This window comes from Apodemus sylvaticus, chromosome 6 (genome assembly GCF_947179515.1).
Source record: "Apodemus sylvaticus chromosome 6, mApoSyl1.1, whole genome shotgun sequence".
Taxonomy (NCBI): Eukaryota; Metazoa; Chordata; class Mammalia; order Rodentia; family Muridae; genus Apodemus; species Apodemus sylvaticus.
The window spans coordinates 36,939,381-36,957,270 of record NC_067477.1 but is presented as its reverse complement, the minus strand read 5'-3'; the positions used below and the strand labels follow the sequence as shown (position 1 = coordinate 36,957,270).

At 44.7% G+C, this 17,890-nt stretch overlaps 1 long non-coding RNA gene across 1 annotated transcript in view; it reads left to right on the top strand.

The window, feature by feature from the left end:
* Positions 1-17,890, top strand: part of LOC127687103 (uncharacterized) — a 31,750-nt gene that overhangs the window by 960 nt on the left and 12,900 nt on the right. The gene's annotated exons all lie outside the window — the stretch shown is intronic.

Below are 17,890 nucleotides of genomic sequence, written 5' to 3'. Positions count from 1 at the left end.
AGCTTGTCCCAAACAGAAAAGTCAAGGGAAGAGGCTCAGAAGTGCCCACCCCTTCAGGAGCTTATAAAAAGTTTATGGCTGTGGAGGTGGGGGCGGTCGGGGGAACATTTTTGTCAATGTAGCCACCGGTAGGGTGCCCACACTTCTGTAAACATTTACTGTGCAGCCGCCCTACTGAAGATTCTGGCTAGGCTGTAAGCAACCCTAAGTAGGATTCTGCCCATGATTCTGTAAACAACCTAATGAAACTCACCAGACTACCAAAGCAAACAAAGAAACAAACACTCAACACAAAAGAGACATGAAAATAAAAGAGAGATTAAATGAGAAGGGGAAGAGTAATATCGGGAATGAGATCGATCACATGTGTGTGTGTGTGTGTGTGTGTGTGTGTGTCTGTGTGTGTGTGTGTGAGAGAGAGAGAGAGAGAATATGATCAAAAATATATATGCATAAATATGTCATAAGCCCATTGTTATGTATAATTAATATATACTGATAAGAACTTTTTAAAGTAAAAAGGATGGCTGCAGATATTACTTAGTGATAGAGCATTTAAATGTCGTGGCATGCAAAATGCCATGGTTCAGTCCCTGGTACCACGGGGAGAAAAGAGGGAGCCATGGGTGAAACATGAGGAGATGCTAAGTGATGGAGACAGGAGCTGGAGAGCTACGGTTCCCTCTCACCTCACATGGGAAAGGGGGTGATGCTAACTATCCCTCTACTGGAGGAAGATTCTAGAGAAAGACACCAGAAAGGCATACGGCATGACCGTGAGCATGAGCTTTGTTTGCTATGTGGCAGACCTTAATTCTCATCAGGGCCTCAGTACAGGCTGGCCATGCAACCTGAGTGAAGTTACTTTATCTTTAAAAAAAAACAGTTATTAAAATTTTTCATACAATGTATTTTGATCATGTTTCTCTCCTCCTCCGACTCCTTCTGAATCCACCCTACCTCCCTACCCACCCAAATTTATCTTTTTTCTTTGTCTCTTGTCTCAGAAAAAAAATAAAATGAAAAGCACATGCAAAAAAAAAAAAAAAAAAAACAAAAAACAAAAAACCAAAAACATGGAGTCTGTTTTGTGTTGGCCAACAACTCTGGACTCGAGGCCTGGCCTGGCCTGCGGCTGATATACTCAGTGACACTCCACTAGAAATAACTGGCTTTCCCTTACCTCGCAGGTACCAATTACAAATGGCTTCTTGCTTAGGGGACTGTGTGTCCGCTTCTCCTTCTCAGGCTGGTTTAACCTGTGCAGGTCTCGTGCACGCTGCCAGCCTCTGGATTCATACACATCTCTTTCTGGTTGTGTCTGAAAGATACTTTTTCCTTGGAGTCATCCACCATCTCTGGCTCTTAGAATCTTGCTGCCTCCTCTTCCAAATAGATCCCTAAGCTTTGGGAAGAGGGGGTTGATGAAGACACCCCATTTAGGACAGTGACTACTTCAAGTCTCTCGCTCTCTGCACGTTGTCCGGTTGGTGGCAGGGGTGGGGGGGGTGGGGGTGGGGGGGTTGGGGTGTGGGGGATGGGAGTGGGGGTAGGGGGTGGGGGATGGGGGTGTCTCTGTATTAATTTCCATCGACTGCAAAAAGAAACCTCTCTGAGGAGGGCTGAGCTGTGCTCAGCTTTATGGGAACGAGACGATGTCATTAGGAATCTTACTGCTATGCTCCTTCAGCAGAATGATGGACTTGGGTTTTCCCCTCGGTCTTGGCCACATTAGCAGTGTCAGGTATGGGCTCCATTTCATGGAGTGAGCCTTAAGGTCAATGAGAAAGTGCTCGGCTGTCCCCATCACCTTAGTACTATTATCTTTTTGACCTTCTGTTTCCTACTGTCCAAATGAGGATAAGGTGCTTAGAATTTGTATGGACTATTCCTTACATAACACAACATAGTGATTGCGCTCTCTTCTTCCCTCTTGAACATCTAGGAATGCCCCCAGGAATATGGAATGGACTGTATTAGTGTCTAGTTCCTTCCCTGACAACCCGTGGCTAAATTGGAATGAAGTTATCTATGCTGCAGGCCTTACATTCTAAGTTTCTCTGGTAATGCAAGTGGACTTGGTGGGTGGAGACTTTTGGAAAGCTGTACTCAGTGATCCTGGGTACGAAAACCCACTGAGTTAGACCAATAGGAAGAGAGGTGTGAGGAAGCCCAGAATCCTCCTTCTCCTGGCCAGGTGCTGACATCCGGTTCCCTTACTCTCCTCCCCCCCTCACCGCGCACTCTGAATGTCCAGTCACCAGGGAGGCTTCCGTGAGGAGGATGCCATGCTGGGTGTGGAGGCAGTGAATCCCTGGCCTTTTGTCAGCAGTGTGTGAGGGAACTGCACTGTAGAGCTGAGGATGAAGGGCAGTAATCCTGAGGCGGGTGACGTGGGCCTACCTGTCCCTCTGCACGAAGCTCCTCTGTGCTCGCTCCTGAGTCTAGGAGATTTGAACACGCCCCTGCAGGAGCATGTGTTAGGAACTTAATCCCCGAAGGTGACGGTGTGGAGAAGTTGAGTCCTTTTTAAAAATTTACTTTCTTTTATTTTATGTATATCTTAGGGTTTCTATCGCTGCGAAGAAAACACCAGGACTAAAAAATCAAGTTGCGAGAAAAGGGTTTATTCAGCTTATACGTCCACATTGCTATTTATCACCAAAGGAAGTCAGGATAGGAACTCAAACAAGGCAGAAACCTGGAGGCCACAGAGGAGTGCTGCTTACTGGCTTGCTTCCCCTAGCTTACTGTTGTGATTATTAAAAGATAAAGAGGTATAGGAATATGTTCTATGGGGGTGTGGTGGTATAAATTAGGTCAAGATGGAAGCAAGACTGTGCACTCTCTCTCTCTCTCTCTCTCTCTCTCACACACACACACACACAAATAAATAAATAAATAAATATAAATAAATAAATGGTTTCAAGTTTCAGCTTCTTGGGGCTGGAGAAATGGCTCAGAGGTTAAGAGCACTAACTGCCATTCCAGAGGACCAGGGTTCAATTCCTAGCACCCACGTGGCTGCTCACAACTGTCTGTAACTCCAAGATTCAACACTCTCACACAGACATACATGCAGGCAAAATACCAATGTACAATGTACTGACTGGTTTTGTGTCAACCTGACACAGGCTAGAGTCTTCAGAGAGGAAAGACCCTCAGTTGAGGGAATGTCTCCATGAGATTCAGCTGTAAAATGGTCCTCTGGAATGGCAGTTAGTGCTCTTAACCACTGAGCCATTTCTCCAGCCCCAAGAAGCTGAAACTTGAAACCATTTATTTATTTATATTTATTTATTTATTTATTTGTGTGTGTGTGTGTGTGAGAGAGAGAGAGAGAGAGAGAGAGAGTGCACAGTCTTGCTTCCATCTTGACCTAATTTACACCACCACACCCTGAGTGATGGTCTTCTACAGGAACTGCATCCTATCCCTTTCAGCACTTCCAAGGTGTCACATTCCAGTCTCAACTCTTCAGCTGCAGGTCTGACCTTTCCTCCACTGCTCTCCAGGTTTGCACTCAACACAAGGCTCTTTCCCTTCCTCACGCAGACTATACTTGCCCACGGGATTTGGTTCCTTTTCAAAAAAAAAGCTTAGGATAATGTACAACAGGCTTCAAGAGAATACCTCATTACATAGGTGGTAAAGAGGCCACAACAGAAAATCCAGGTGTTTAAGTAGCGATGGAATCAAGGGCCAATATCATCTCAGGTGTAAGGGATATACTAATACCTGGTTTCCACATGTAGTTGACTGAATATTTGAACAGCTGTTAAAAACTCATCTCCAGCCACCAGAACACTTTCTGGGTGTTGCCTGAAAATGTTATGTTAGCTATGTTAGAAATGTTCCGTTGTTCTGAGAAGGAACCTCATGGTGTTGCCTCTCTGGTTCCGGAACTTAAGCAATCCTGCTGTTTCTGCCTCCTGAGTGATAGAGAGCACAGACTCATTGCTTTTAGATATGTTTCTTAATCCACCTGAAGCCCGGAGGACCTTCCTGGGGGACCTTGGCTTTTTCATTTCTTGAGTGTTTTCTACTCCAGTTTACTTCCTGTTTAAAGCCTCATCCTCCTCATCTGACTCTCTGACCTGCTTCTTGGGCTGCTGAGGGGGAGTCTTGCTACCTTCCTGGCCCAAATTGGCGCTCAATGCCCCTTCCCCAGACTCTGGTCCTGATCTTTGCCTATGACTGGGGATAAGTGGTAGAGCACTTGCCTGACCCCTGCCTTGGGCTTTGGCAGCCTCTGCTCCTTCTCCCTGGGTATTCCTTCCGGCTTGGGTTGTATGGTTCCTCCTCTTCCTTTAGACCAGAGAGGCAGCCTCTTCAGAGAAACTTGCTCTCTCCAGTGTGTTGAATTACTTGTAAAGCTTACTCTCTATGCCTTCCTGGCTTTCCCGTGTCTTCACTGAAGATAATCCCAGCCAAGACTTGAGTAAGTCCATGAGGACAGGGAACTTTGTCTCAGGGCCTGGCACAAGAGGATTGTCTGGTTAGACAAACAAGTAAAGTGACAGAGTAAGTTTCTGTAGAAGAGTGTGCATTTTGATGTCCTCAGACACAGGCATACACTCATACATGGTGCAAACAGAGGCCTGGGGTAGAAATGGACAACAGTTTCTGGTCAGGGAAGAAGGCATCAAAGGAGAAGGGAAGAGAACTGCTACTGAATTGTATCTTGGTGCCAGGGACTATTCTATGGCTTTTGGCATAGTTCATCCTTAAAATAACCCATGGAGCACTGAGGAAAATTGCAAGTATCCAAGCCATTATAGAAACAGGATCTTTGGGGATGGGATCTGGTCTTATTGTTCCCATTACATAGATAATGAAACTGAGTCTTGGAAGAAATGGCTTGCCTGAAGACAAGCTATTACTAAGGCCAGAACAGGATATAAAGCAAGAGTTTTCAGATTGTAGGACAGTCTTGTTCTTTGTTTCAAATTACAGGAGAAATGACTTTACTCGTTACGTCTCTTTATTGCTGGGAGACGAAAGAGAATGTAAGCTAGACAGTGGTGGCTCAGCCTTTAACCCCAGCATTTAGGAGGCAGAGGCAGGCAGATCACTGAGTTCGAGGCCAGCCTGGTCTACAGAGCAAGTTCCAGGTCGGTCAGGGCTATACCGAGAAACTGTTTCAGATAAACAAACAAACAAATAGAAAGAAAGTGCTGGTGAACGTGGTCCCCAGAAAGCAATGTCCAGATGGCAACTGGAGCTAATAACACCAGCAAAGGGAAAAGGGAAGCTAGAGAAGGAACTTTCTAATGGTCTTTACCATCAGATCAATCTGGGATCAAGACTGTCTTCTTCATGTTATTTATAAGCTGTTGGAATTTGTGTTGCTTTTTAAAATAAAATATATAAATAAAGATAGTATGCTAACTTAAAATTTCAAAATGCATTAACCATGGGTAAGGCCTCCTGAAATATCAAGATCTCCTGAGGACGCTCAGGAGCCTTTCCTGAACCAAACCGCATAACCTGGAGGAGTCTGGCTTCAGTGGGGGAATGTACTATTGAGAGCCCTTAGGTTTCAGAAGACGCAGTTGCCTAGCTGGTATACACTTAAAAATCCCAGCACTAGGAAGGTAGAGACAGGAGAACCAAGAGTTCGAGGTCAGCCTTGGCTACACAAGATCTGAGATCTCCTCTCAAAAACAATCAGGCAGTAGACTCATCAGCTTTGACCTCCTATCTTAAACCTTCAGTTACATCAAGCCACATAGTGCGGACCCTTACGAGGATGAGTTAGAGATCTTCTTTACCTATAAAATGCAAGCCTTCTCCTAGCCTGCTTGAGGTCACTGGTAGACACAGGCTTAAATTAAGGCTTAGCACAGAGCCATTAAATCCCATGTGAGGACAACCTGTAGAGTGTGCATTGTGAAGAGCCACCATTAACAGACATCCCCATCTCTAAGGCCTTCCTAAAATACACATTCCCAGGAGAAAGTCCAAGTGGCTCGTGTGGGGCCCTGTGCCTCTCTCATAGGCTCTGGGATGGACTGGCCTCTAGGATTCTGCAGATTAGGAAAAGAGAAACAGTTTTTTTAAAATCCATCTCTCCAGCTCCCCAGAAGGATAGTTTTTAAAAGGACAGATGTTGGCCACACTGAAAGAAATGTATGTACTAATAGCTATGTTTCAAAACATTTAGAAACAAAGAAATGGTTATTTCTTTGTCATTGTTTGTTTGTTTTTTCCAAGACAGGCTTTCTCTGTAGCCCTGACTGTCCTGGAGCTCATTCTGTAGACCAGGCTGGCCTCAGAGATCTGCTGGCCTCTGCTTGTTGAGTGCAGGGATTAAAGATGCTCACCACCACCACCACCATCACCACCACCACCACCATCACCACCACCACCCAGCCACCACTGGTCATTTCTGAGAGTAGACATGATGTACATTCTGCTTGTGCTACTCAGTGCCTGCATCAGTAGCCGTACATAATAGCCCTCATGACATTCAATAGTTTGGTCATTTTTATTAAGCGCGCGCGTGCGTGTATGTGTCCGTGTGTGTGTATAGGTCTGAGGGCAACCTGAGGAGAGTCATTTTTCTCCTTCCATCCTGGGGATTGAACTCTGATCCTCAGAGTTGTCAGCATGCACCTCTCCTGCTGAGCCATCTCTCTGATCCATTTGTCACTTTAACGTTTGATTTCCTTGACCTTTCGAGTAATTGATTTGGCTACAGTGTTCAAAGAGAAAACCAAGCTGGATGTGGTAGTGAGCAAATGTGATCCCAGCACGCAGGAGGATGAGGCAGGAGAACCACCAGAAGTGTGAGTCCAGTTTGGCCCCTACAGTTGTAGTGTGAGTTCCAGGGCAGCCTGAGCAACAGATGTGAGATTCTGACTCAAAAACCAGAGCGAGCAAGCGAGCGATCGAGGGAGTGAGAGGACAGGAGAGAAGTTGAAAAGCTGTTAGCGCTGACAATCACTGAGACACAAACAAGACTGCGTGGCGGAAGCTACCACTGAATAAGGCTCAAGGCCTCTATGCTTAGTTTGCAAACTTGACTGGACCTTTGAACAGCTGTTAAAAAGGTGAACCCCAGAAACTTGTCTCCAGCCACTAGAACACTTTCTGGGTGTTGCCTGCGAATGTTATGTTAGCTATGTTAGAAATGTTCTGTTGCTCTGAGAATGAACCTCACGATGCCCCACAGTTCCTGGCCTTAAGCAATCCTGCTTTCTCCACCTCCCGAGCAGTGGAGACTCCAGACTCACGCTATCATGCCCGGCCTGGCATTATCAATTTTAAAGTACTTGTCCGTCCTCCTCCTGAGACAGGCGGTGTAACTACAGGAGATGTCCTGTAGCTAGCTGGACATCGGTCTGTGGCCTGAGCTTTGGGAGTCACTGGCCTATTAGACATTTTTTTCTAAATGTCCTTTAGTCCAGTTTTTCATCTTATCTCTTGCTGTTGCAATTAAGTATTATCAAGGCATAGCTTTGGAGTATTTGCAATCTGTGCTCATTATATTAGAGTCAGTAATCTGCAGGATCTCTCCTGAGGTCTTCAGGACGTGAACAAGGACAGAGAGCTTCAATGGCTCCGAGTCCTGGATTTATTTTGTTAGTATGTCTGGGGCTTGTGGCTCTTAACTGGGGCTCCAAGGTGATAGCTTGTCAGTTTTTCCTTTGAGGACAATAATCCCAGGTCACACCCTTCCTCTCCCTGTAGCTAAGCCTCCATAGCAAACACACCTACGTCTGGTATTTCTGAACTGATAGCTATGTGCTGAAGAAGACATGCCGTTCTAGGAACACGGCTCCTTTTGCAATGCCTCTTCCTCCACCGCCCCTCTGTCCTGCTGATGAACGCCTCTGAGTCTTGACTCGTGACAAGCCATAGGTTCTGGCTGTTCTTTCTAGGATGTCACAGCACTGTCAACTTTTCAGAAACAGCAGGAGTTCCAAAGGATGGAGGTCATGAAGGTCTGGTGTAGGGACAGGCAGGTCATTTGATGTCAACTTGCTTCTCCCCGTGCTTACAGCAAGGCGGCTCACAATCCATAAGTGGGAAAGGATTTCTAATTTTCAGTCATTTGAATGCCATCCTTGTGATTTTTCCAAATCTGCGTGCTAGCCATCTGTCATTTATTTCATATTTTCATTAAATTAATGACTGTGCTTTGCCATCGCAATCACTTCAAGCCTTGCTATATATTCATGAAGTCACCAATATTCATATATTCATATTCTTATATTCATATCCATCAATATTCATATATGAAGTCACCGATATTCTTGAAGTCACCAATCCATGAAATCAGATCTGATATGATACCTACTGACACACAAGTAAATACACATTCGTTGGTACTCCCTAACCTAAAATCCTCTCCTGCCACTAGATATGAGCATCACACCTTGAGATCAGTAGCCTAAGCCACCCTAGGAGTTAATGGGAAGGTGGGGCCAGGGAGATGGCCCAGTGGGAAGCAGCTAGTCACACTAGTGATAACCCTTGTGGTCCCCAGAATCCTCCTAAAGAGCCAGATGTTCCTGTAAGCCCAGAGTCTCTCCTGGGAGCTGGGAGGTGAAGACACGGGAGTTCCTGTGCCCGCCCGGCTGGAGCACTCGGTACAGGAACACAAACAAGAGAGATCCTATCTCAGCAAGGTGGGGGTAAAATCCAACACCTGAAAGCTGGTTTTTGACTCTACATTCAGACCCTGGCACAGGCACTCTCTCCCTCTCTCCTCTCTGTCTCTCACTGTTTCTCTCTCTCTGTCTGTATCTCTGTCTCTGTCTCTCTCTTTTCTCTGTTTCTCTCTGTCTGTTTCTTTGTCTCTCTGATTCTCTGTCTCTCTTTCTCTGTCTGTCTCTCTCTGCCCCACCTCTCCCTCTCTTTCACACACACACCACGCCCACGAGGCAGATGACTCCAGACCCATCAATTCATCACAGTGTACGTGCCAACTGTAAGAATGAAAACTACTCTTATGTCCTTCTGCTGCCGACGTCATGGTTCAAGGCAGGAACCAGGCTGCCAGGTGTGTGTTCAGCAAAGTTGAAATTGAAGAGCAGTGATGGAGAGGGCGAAGCAGAGCAAAGCCAAGTGACATGCATGTATGAAAATACCATGTTGGAGCCCATTACCTCTATGTTAATTTTTTTTTTAACAGTCTCACTTTGTAGGCCTAGCTGGCCTCGAACTCACAGAGATCCATTGCCTTTGTCTTCCAAATGCTGAGACTTAAAGTGAGCTCAACCTTTAGTGGAGCTGTGGCTAATTTTTTTTTTCAGTTCCTAGCACCCACATGATGGCTCACAATCATCCCTAACACCAGTTTCGGGGGATTAGATGCCCTCTTTTGAATTCCAAGGGCACTAGGCAAACATGGTACACAACCACACGTGCAGGTAAAACACCCACACACCTAAATCTAAAAAGATTGAAGTTCATAATTTTCTAATTCTGAGACTGATTAGAAACTGAGTTCTTTCATAGACAGAGTACCCCAGAACTGATTTTCTGGGGCAACTGTCACTCCTCCTTAACCAAGAAGTCTACTAATGAGATTGCTGAGTGTAAGAAGTGACCTGCAGGCTGTGGGCAGATGGCTCCCCGGGTAAAGTGCTTATGGAGTGAGTGTAAAGACTTAGTTCTAATTCTGAAAGTCTATGTAAAAATCTGGGTAGTCAGCCATGGTGGTTACTGTAACCCTAGCACTCAGAAGGCAGAGACAGGTGACACCACCACCCCCGCCCCCGCCACCCCTGTCCCAGAGCAAGCTGGCTAGTTAGGGTAGCTGGAATTGATGAGCTCTGAGCTCAACTAGAAACCCTGCCTGAATAAATAAAGTGGACAGCAATCAAGGAAGACGCCAATGTCAGACTGGGGCCTCCACATACATTTCTACACCAGGCATTTGCACGGGCACCTGTGCATACATACATGCACACACACATACACACACACACATGCACACACTACACACACACACACACATACACACACATGCACATACCACACACACATCTACACACACACACCACACACACACATACACACACACACACAAACACATATACACTATAGAATCTACCAGTAGTCCCTAATCCCAGAAACAGGTGTCACCTCCCAGCTCCTCTGCCACGTTTCTACCTTACGCACGTGGACCTGGAAACAGCGTGGACCACTGTTGCCGCGACCCCACCCCCAATCCTGTGATGTTGTCAGTGCTCCATAGCCAAAGCAGCTATGAAGGGAGCTCCTCACTTGATCTCTTTCTGCCTTTTAAATCTCTCACGTGCACCTCATTTACTAGAACTTTCTTTATCCAGACCCTAACTGTAAGGGGAATCTGAGAAGCATAGTTTATGGGAGCAGAAGAAGGCTCAGAAAAAAGAATCCATTTGAGGAGCCAATCAGGCAGGCCCAGCACATTGCCTGTCATTGGCAGAACAGCTTCTGTGAAGGGAGAAATCAGAGAGTGGGAATAGGGAGCTTCATCAACATGGCTTTCTAATTACACTGTGTGTGTGTCTGTGTGTGTGTTTGCGCACGTGTGTGCACACATGTGCCATGGTGCATGTGTGGAGATCAAAAGGCTATTTACAGGAATCTGCTCTCTCCTTCATCATGTGTGTCCCAAGGATCAAAAGTATGTCTTCGGGCTGGAGAGATGGCTCAGTGGTTAAGAGCACTGACTGCTCTTCCAGAGGTCCTGAGTTCAAATCCCAGCAACCACATGGTGGCTCACAACCATCCATAACAAGATCTGACACTCTCTTCTGGTGTGTCTGAAGACAGCTACAGTGTACTTACATATAAATAATAAATAAATCTTTAAAAAAAACATTAAAAAAAAAGTATGTCTTCAGCCTTGTGGGCGGGTCCTTTTCTTGCTGAGTTATCATTCCAGTCCTTTTTTTTTTTTAAGTATTAATGTATTTATTTTATGTATGTGAGGACATCAGATCCCTTTACAAATGATTGTGGTTGTTGGGAATTGAACTCAGGACCTCTGGAAGAACAGTCAGTGCTCTTAACCACTGAGCCATCTCTCCAGCCCCTACCAATGGTGTTCTTTTATGCCATCAAACAGTTGTTCTTTTGTGAATGTGTGTGTGTGTGTGTGTGTGAGAGAGAGAGAGAGAGGGGGGGGAGGGTTACATAATCTGAAGTTACATACTTACAAACATACAGGTAAAGTCAATAAAAATCACCTTGATGGTACCTATTGACCTGCCATTCCCAACCACTGGGAGTGTCTAGGGAAGAATGCCTATTGAGGTGAAGGCCTGTGGAAGCCTTGGTTTTGGTTGTGTGACAGGGTCTTGCTATATAACCTCGGTTGGCCCTTAGCCCAAGGCAGTCCTCCTGCCTCAGCTTCTCAAGTACTGGGATTACAGGTACACTCCCATGCTAGTCATGCCTTCTATGACCTGTCCAGTGTTGACCTCAGCAACATTTTCTGCCTCTATGAGCCTTATATTCCCTTTTATTGTGGGATGCTATGTCATCCCCTTTGTAGTCCCTCAACATTTGACACATTAGACCCTATTTGAATACACGCTTGGCCTCTTGCATTACCTTTCCAACACAGTGACAAAACACCAGAGGTATGTCTTAGGAGGAAAAACTTATTCAGACTCATGGTTTCAGTCCATGGTTGGTTGGTTGTGTGGCTTTGGGCTGTGCAAAGATGGGTATATCACAGTATCAGTTCAAGGCAGCAAATTTTAATGCCGGCAGTACAGGGAAGGCAGAACTAGACAGATTGCTGGCTGGCCAGTCTAGCCTAATCAGTAAACTTTAGGAAAATAAGAGAACATGTCTCTAGAAACAAGATGGGAGAGCGGGGAGGCGGCTCAGTGGTTGTGGGGTACTCCTGAGCAAAGCTGCAACACAGGTTCAAACCCCAGATCCTACATAAAGGGGAAGGGCAGGACTGACTCCACAAAGTTGTCCTTTGATGTCTACATATGTACACACATGCTTCACACACACACATGTACTTCACACACACATGTACAATACTAATAGGCCAGGCAATGCTAGCAACAAAAGCTGAATGGAGAGCTCCTCAGGAACAATGGTCAGGGATGATTCTGATCTCCACAAGCACATGAGCACATGGACACACACACACACACACACACACACACACACACACAATTAAAAATAAAATAAATCTTAAAAAATAAAAATTAACTTCTTTTTATTTCCTATTAATATCTCATCAGCACAAATTCTTTTGTGATTGTTTTTGGTTTGGACATGAAATCTCCCCACAAAGGCTTACAAACTGAAGCATTGGTCCCTAGCTGGCAGAATTCTCCTAGGACACATTATAGGTACAGTGTCCCTGGAAGAAATAGGGATGGGGGTGTGTCTTGGAGGCTATATTCTGTCCTGGATGAGTCTCTCTCTCTCTCTCTCTCTCTCTCTCTCTCTCTCTCTCTCTCTGTGTGTGTGTGTGTGTGTGTGTCTCATGCTTCCTAGATACTGGATTCCACTATGCTTTCTTTATTATGGTGGACTGAGACCTCCCAATTGTGAGTCAAGATGAACCCTTTCTCTCTGAGGTTGTGCTCTTGGGTATTGTCGTATCATCAAACATTTACTTAAGATAATTATCGTCAATGTTATCCCCTCCTAGATTGCAGTTCTGTGATGGTTCTAGATAGATTTTTTTCTTTGGTCTGTTTTTGGATGGGGAATGAGGTGCTGGGGTTAGACTCCGGAGCTTGCTCAGTCTAGGTAAGCCAACTATCACCGAGTGACAACCCAGCCCTACTTGGAAATGTCATCTGTCTCCATTGAGGGCTGGTTCTTGGTCAAGATCACAACAGCTCAGCTGTACTTCCTAACCACCCGAGCCTCCTGCTAATGCCCAGCTTCTGGCTGTCAGTGCAGGGCAGGCCTAAGATTCTGCACTGTGACATGCACGCTGTCCATCCCTGTCCACACCACACACCCTGAGTAGCCAGAGAACAGGGAAGGCAATGCTCACATTCTCACCTCACTGAGCCAAAAGATGTGCACAGCATCTGTACAGAACTGGAGGTGCAAATAATGAACAACATTTTCTCCTTACATTGCTAAGCCAGCTGACTCATTCAAAACCAATACCCCTTGGCCTTATGAGCAACGGAGCTACCTGCAGCCAATGAATACCTGACATGGCTCATTTGCATTTTAAAACTGTTTCCTTCCTTTGCTCACACTCTGGTAGGGGTGCTAATGAACTGTGAAATGTCTAGGACACTGATGGAGAAAAGCAGAGCCGACCCAAGCGGGATGGCTACTCATCTTTAAAAGTCAAAAGCTGCTATCACAAGGTAATAGTTTAGATCACACCACGCACACACGCGCACGAACACACACACACACACACACACACACACACACACACACCACTACCAGAGGAACTGATGAAAATTAATAAGTTAATGATAATGTGTTGGTTCTTGGTTTAGATTCAGTAGCACGGCGACGTGAAAATGCTCATGTCAACAGAACATGGGGGAATTCTCAATGATCTCTCCAACTTTTCTATAAAAAAAAAATTACTGCTAGGTGGGCCTGTAATCCCAGCACTCAGGAGGCTGAGATTGGAAAATGGTAAATTTGGGACCAAGGTGAGCTACATGGGGTGACCATCTCAAAAAGAAAGAAAAGAGATAGATAGATAGATAGATAGATAGATAGATAGATAGATAGATAGATAGATTAAAACAGCTTATTTAAAATCCCAAGAGCTAGATTGTACAAATTTTCTTGTTTTGCAGTGTCATTTATAACTATAAAGCAAGTTTCTGTAATTATAAAGCAATTGCTATCATTCAAGAAAAAAATTAGAGATAAGTATTCATGAAAAATTTGTCTAATCAAGCCCAAGTAGCCAATTTAAGATGTTAGAGGGTTGCAAGTCCCCCATAGCAAACCCAGTAGGGTCACATGTCATTGATACCTACGTTGCAGAAGGCTTAGTCACACACACATTGTGACTTCCATGATGTCCTGGCTTCTATAAGCTTATCTTCCTTTCTTAAGCACATCAGAAATTCTTCCCATTCTTCTAGTATCCGTCTGTTTTCAGTTGCTACAATTAAACACCACAGACTAGTTTACAAAGAATAAAGGGTTACTCAGATCACAGTGCTAGAGGGACCAGATCTGGGGAGGGCCTTTGTGGAGGTTTGAATAAGACTGCCTCAGACCCCCAGGCTCACATATTTGAATGCTTAGTAATTAGGGTGTGACACTATTTGAAAGGATTAGAAGGATTTGGAAGGGTAGCCTGGTTGGAGGAAGTATGTAACTCAGGTTGGGCTTCGAGGTTTCAAAAGCCCATGCCAGGCCCAGTGTTTTCCCCCTCTGCCTGTAGTTCAGGTCCTTAAGGTCTCAGATTCTTCCCCATAGCCTGTGTGTGTGTGTGTGCACCACCGTGCTCCCCACCATGCTGATAAGGGACTAGGCCTTTGAAGCTCTGCGCAAACCCCCAATTAAATGCTTTCTCTTATGTGAGCTGCTGTGCTTATTCATATATGGTATTTCTTCACAGCAATAGAACAGTGAGGAAGGCAGCCTTCTTGTTGCAGGGGGAGTCTGCAGCCCTAAAAGGCAGTTCTGGGCATCAAGCAGGAGATGGTGCATGCTATCTCAGGTGTCCCTCCTCTTATAAAAATATGCTATCACTAGAATCCCACTAGAAGTGAGAATGTTCTCGGGCTTAACATAAGAAATAATCCTCAAATGAGGATTCTGGGAGATAACTCTCACAACCTGATGCCCGGAGCTTGGAATCAACAGACAAAGTTGGGTGCATGGTGTGTGTCAGTAATCCATCTGTTGGGAGTCCAGATGGAAGATGGAGACAGCACACTCAGACAGAAGCTCTAATATGCATAGGGCAATGGCAAAGACAAGAGAGACTCTGCCTTAAGAATATGGTAGAGTGAGAGAACCTTTTTCCAAAAAGTTGTCCATGGGCCTCCACACACATGCTGTAGCATACATGTGCACACACACACACACACACATACACACACATACATACATACACACACACACACACACACACCAGAATGAGGACAAAAATCTTTGCCAACTATATAGCAGATAGGAGGTTAGTATCTAGGATATAGAAAGAACTCCACAATCAAACACCGAAAAAACCAAACCATCCAGTCCAAAAATGAGCTAATGTTCCACATAGATAATTCTTAAGAGAAGAAATTCAAACTGCTGATAACTACTTCAAAAGGTGTTCAACATCCTAAACCATCAGGGAAATGCAAATTATAATTACTTTGAGATTCCTTTACTCCAGACAAAAATGGCTATTACCCAGAAAACAAATACTGGAGAAGATGAGGAGACAGAGGAACTCTTATTCACTGCTGGTGGGAACATAAGTTTGTACAGCCACTGTGGAAATCAGCTCCTCAAAATAACAACAACAACAAAAACCCCTCAAAATGATCATATGACCAAGAGGCACTTTTTGGGAATATATCTAAGTGACTCTAAGCAGACACACCATGGAGACTCAGGTGCATTTATGGCCATTGCTGCTCTGTTCACAGCAGCCAGAAGATAGATCCAGGCTATGACAGAACAGATGAGCAGAAACACAGAAGGTGATTGATATATATATCAATCAGCTTTGTCGGTGAATGCTTGTCTTTCGAATGGCAAGATCTGAGTCTAATCTCCAGAAGCCATGGTGTTTGCTGTTGTTGTCCAGTTGCTTTAAAGGTAGTCTGGAGAGATGGCTCGCAGGTTGAGAGCACCTGCTGCTCTTGCAGAGGACCCAGGTTTGCTTCCCAGCACACATAATGATCACTCATAACCATTCACAATTTTACTTCTAGGGGCTTCTGACACCCTCTTCTGGCCTCATGGGTATCAGCATGCATGTGGTACATGTATACACATGCGGGTAAACGATTCATACATGTAAGTATAAAACAAATTGAAAAGCCAGGCATGGTGAAACACATGTATTCTCAGTTTGGGGGAGGCAGAGACAGGAGGATACTGGGGGGATTCTGGGCAGCTAGCCAGCTAAATTGCATATTTCAGGCCAGAGACACTGAAAACCAACCAAGGTGTATACACTTAAGGAATGATGGTTGACCTCTGTGTCCACAAGCAGCTGCATGTACACACACACACACACACACACACACACACACACACAGCAATGAAATCAGGACATTTTTAGGAAAATATTATGCTAAGCCAAAATAAGACACTGTATCTTACTCTCATATGTAGAAGGTCAATTTAAAATTATACATGTATGTGTATACTTTATACATATATACACACACATGTATATGTGTGAGGAATCATAAAACTAGAAAAAGGGCAGGAAGCGATCCTAAGGGTGGTGTAAAATGAAGAGCGTAATGGAGTTTGTGCTATAAGAAAGCAAAAGGGGCAACTAATTGGGAGGAAGGAGAGGAACAATCTGGGAAGAAAAGTGCACACGGGTCAGTCAGGGACGGAAGGGAAAAAAAGTAGGGCATGACACTGTCACAATAAAAGCCATTGCTTTGCGTGTTAACCCCCAACACTGATGAAAAACGGAAACCAAGCTGAGTGTGGTAGTGTCCGCCCTTAATCCCAGCACTCAGGAGACACAACAAGGAGAATCTCTGAGTTGGAGGCCAGCCTGGTCTATAGAGGGAGTTCCAGGACAGCCAGGACCACATAGAGAAATTTTGTCTCAAAAACAAAACCAACAAACCAAAAAAAAAAAAAAAAAAAAAAAAAAAAAAAATCAAAAATAAAACCTGAATGAGTTTCGGCAGGGAGATTAAACACACAGAACAGAGGATTCCTGGGAATTGTGCTCAGGGCTCGGGATTGCGGTTTATGGGACAAATTTATTTATCTCTTCACTTATTTATGTATTGGATTTTGAAGACAGATAGTCCAGGCTTGGAACTTTCTGCAGTCTCTTGCCTCTGCCTCCTGAGTTCTGGGATTATAGACGAGGGCCACCAAGCCTGTCCGCACACTGCTTTAAATGCCTGGTCTTGGTATCACATCATGCTACAACTATTTCTTTATGTAGGAAAGTCTGTAAGTCTAAACTTACAGAGAACCTGAACTTAGCCAAGTAACAATTGCAAATATAACAGCGAAGGGCACCTTACAGGTGCTTAACAATTATTTCTTAGCTGGAGAAATGAATGAGTTACTTCAATATTTGAACTCTTGCTTGAAAACCATGGATTTCCCGATAATATTTCATTATGAAATGATACCCATTTGGTGGAACTTTTTTTTTTTAATCAGTATGCCTTGTCCAATTCTGGTGAAGCCTTAGAAAATCATAAAGGTCTTACTAAGTCTTTGTTATAGCTTGGATCTGGAATGGTTTCTCAGAGAGTCATGTGTTGGAAGCGTGCTTCCTAGATGCTGTTAAAAAGCAGTGGAAATACCAAGAGGTATAGAGAGTAACTTTGAAGGCCCTCTCCTGTCTCAGACCCTGGCTGCTTGGCTCTCTGAGCTTCTGTCAGAGAAGAGCTGTGCGGCTTTGGTCAGTCGTATCACCCATCTGTGATATCCCACCTCAGGACAGGCTAACCTGTACTACATGGAGCCAAGTGACTGTGGACTGAGCCCTCTGAGACAGTGAGACAAAATAGACCTTTCCTTCTTTAAGGTGTCTATCTCAGTTATCACAGTGACAGGAAAGCTGACTGTCACACTCTTCTAGAAGCTGGAACTGTAACTAAGATCATGAGTATTGACTGTACACTGCTATCAGAGGCTCTTCTCAGGACTGGCAGTGAGAACTGGGCTCTGGGCTGGCCGATGACTGGGTCAGGGAATGTCTATGTCATGTGCCAGGTGTTTAATGCTTTACCTGGCTTGTCCTTGCCTGTCCTACAGTGTGATGGGA